This window comes from Zingiber officinale, chromosome 7A, assembly GCF_018446385.1.
Source record: "Zingiber officinale cultivar Zhangliang chromosome 7A, Zo_v1.1, whole genome shotgun sequence".
NCBI lineage: Eukaryota > Viridiplantae > Streptophyta > Magnoliopsida > Zingiberales > Zingiberaceae > Zingiber > Zingiber officinale.
Genome location: NC_055998.1, coordinates 97,618,879 through 97,622,313, shown reverse-complemented (window position 1 = coordinate 97,622,313; position 3,435 = coordinate 97,618,879).

Genomic DNA, 3,435 nt, shown 5'->3' with positions numbered 1-3,435 from the left:
GGAGCATAAGTAATGAGCAGTATCTAGCAATACATCATTACTACCCAAGTTACAAGAATGTTAAGATCCAACATTACCTTGAGACTACTAATTGTGACTCCTCACAATATATGACAAGTGCCCTTCTATCCTAGACATCTAGATTGATCAATGTGAGGCATAGACCGTATCATCCTCTGACCAATCTAAATCAGGAACTCCAAGTAGACTCACTAAATCAAATGAGCTCAATATCTCATATTGACTCATTTGAGCATGGTCATGCACTTCGTGGTCTCACTCTATCAAGAATATCGATGTCACTCCCGTCATATAGGAGGGATAGATCCCATCTACATCACTCACATCCCTCCGCATAATTTGTTACATACCCAGTAATCGCCTTTATAGTCCACCCAGTTACGGGTGACGTTTGACGAAACCAAAGTACATAACTCCTTATGTAGGGAACCATGGTGACTTCAGGTCTAAGGACTAGTAGTCATACTAATAGCCACATGAGAAAGTATATGACACTCATATAACGATCCATGATACTTTCTCATGGCGGGTCATTCAGTATACATTCTCCAATGCATACTCATGTGTCAACTTGATATCTATATATCCATGACTTGTGAGATCAAGTCATCGAGTTGACCTACATTCTAGTCTTATTATATTAACATTGTCCCTGAATGTTAATACTCGACTATGAATGATTAAGAGTAGTGTTCCCTATATCATCTCACTATCGATTCAATCAATCGATTGATATAGGTAAGAACCTTCTACTCAAGGACGCTATTATACTTAGTTTATTTGGCACCAATACAAGTAAGTATAATAACCAAAAACAAATGCCTTTATTTATATAAGAATATGATACAACAAGTCTATAATACAATCATCAAATGATTGGCTCTAGGGCTCTAACTAACAATCTCCCACTAGCACTAGTGCCAATCAGTGTAGGCTCTAAGCCCCAATGACCTAGTGTGACCATCATGCTTCGTCTGTGCCAAAGCCTTGGTCAAGGGCCATGCGATGTTAGCCTCTGTAGGTACTCTGCAAATCTTCACATCTCCTCTCTCGATAATCTCTCGAATGAGATGGAAGTGTCGTAGTATGTGTTTGGTTCGCTGGTGTGAGCGAGGTTCCTTAGCCTGTGTTATAGCTCCATTGTTGTCACAATAGAGCTCAATACGGTCAATGATACTAGGAAGCACCCCAAGTTCAGTGATGAACTTGCGGATCCAAACTGCCTCCTTTGCTGCTTCTGATGCAGTAATGTACTCAGCCTCTGTCGTAGAATCAGCGACTGTGTCCTGCATCGAACTCTTCCAGCTCACAACACCACCATTAATGCAAAGCACGAACCCTGACTGCGATCGATAATCATCTTGATCGGTCTGAAAGTTGGCATCACTATAACCCTTTACAGCTAGCTCATCATTACCTCCATATATCAAGAAATATTCTTTAGTCCTTCTTAAGTACTTAAGAATATTCTTGACCGCTATCTATTGAATTTCACCTGGATCTGACTGGTATCAACTCGTCATGCTCAAAGCATATGAGACATCAGGACGAGTACATAGCATGACGTACATGATAGATCCTATGGCTGAGGCATAAGGGATCTGATCCATGCGGTCTCTCTCATCTCTAGAAGAGTGACCTTGAGTCTTCGAAAGACTCACACCATGTGACATCGGCAGAAATCCCTTCTTGGAGTTCTGCATGGCAAACCAAAGGAGTACCTTGTCAATATATATACTCTGACTTAGGCCAAGCAATCTCTTAGATCTATCTCTATAGATATGTATCCCTAGAATGCGGGATGCTTCACCTAAGTCCTTCATTGAGAAACACGCCCCTAGCCAAGTCTTGACAGACTGTAGCAAAGGGATGTCTTTCCCAATTAGTAGTATGTCATCCACATACAATATGAGGAAGATAACTATGTCCCCTACAACCTTCTTGTAGATACAAGGTTCATCTTCATTCTTGATGAAACCAAACTGTTTGATCGCAAGATCAAATCGAAGATTCCAGCTCCGAGAAGCTTGCTTTAGTCCATAAATGGACCTATGTAGCTTGCATACTCTGCTAGTATGGTGTGGATCTACAAAACCCTCAGGTTGTGTCATGTACACATCCTCGAGCAGGTTTCCATTCAAAAATGTGGTTTTGACATCCATCTGCCATATCTCATAATCATGGTATGCTACAATAGCAAGCATGATCCGAATGGACTTAAACATCGCTATTGGAGAAAAGATTTCATCATAGTCAATACCATGAATCTGCTTGAAACCTTTAGCTACTAAGCAACCCTTATAAATAAGTCCATCCATGTCAGTCTTTCTCTTAAAGACCCACTTACACCCGATGGGTTTTACCCCTTCAGGTGGATCAACCAAAGTCCATACCTGGTTGGTGTACATGGATTTCATTTCGGATCTCATGGCCTCTAGCCATTTCTCGGAATCTGGTCTCATCACAGATTCCTGATAGGTGGTAGGCTCATCCTCTATGAGCACAACATCATCATGGTTAGACAAGAGAAATGAGTATCTCTCAGGCTGACGACGTACCCTATCAGACCTGCGAAGAGGTATGTCTACTTGAACTGGTTGTTGTTCCTCAATTCCTTGTGGAACAACATCATCCACAACACTTTGTGGTTCCAGTTCAATTTCCATCGAGGCTTCAATGCTATAGTCCGCATCTTGAACTTCTTCAAGATCGAACGTACTCCCACTAGTCTTTCTAGAAACAAAGTCCCTTTCTAGAAAGACCCCAGTCTTTGCCACAACTACCTTGTGCTGACTGGGAATGTAGAAGTAATATCCCTTAGTTTTCTTGGGATATCCAATAAAGTAGCACTTGTCGGATTTGGGTCCTAATTTGTCTGAGACTTGACGTCGAACGTAAACCTCACAACCTCAAATCCTCATAAAAGACACGTGGGCATCTCTCCCAGTCCATATCCTATATGGTGTCTTTATCACGGCCTTGGATGGAACTCGGTTGAGTATAAAAGCTGTCGTGTCTAGAGCATAGCCCCAAAGGAATGTCAGAAGATTTGTGTGACTCATCATAGATTGTAACATATCTAATAGGGTACGATTCCTCCTTTCGGATACACCATTCCACTGTGGTGTTCCAGGAGGAGTGAGTTGGGATAGAATCCCACACTCAGCTAGATAGTCACGAAACTCATGGCTAAGGTATTCTCCACCTCGATCTGATCGAAGTATCTTAATACTCTTGCCAAGCTGGTTCTGTACTTCATTCTTGAATTCTTTGAACTTTTCAAAGGATTCAGGCTTATGTGTCATCAAGTACACATAACCATATCTACTGAAGTCATCAGTAAATGTGATGAAGTACCTATAACCGCCTCTAGCAGCGACATTGAAAGGGTCACATACATCACTATGTATAAGT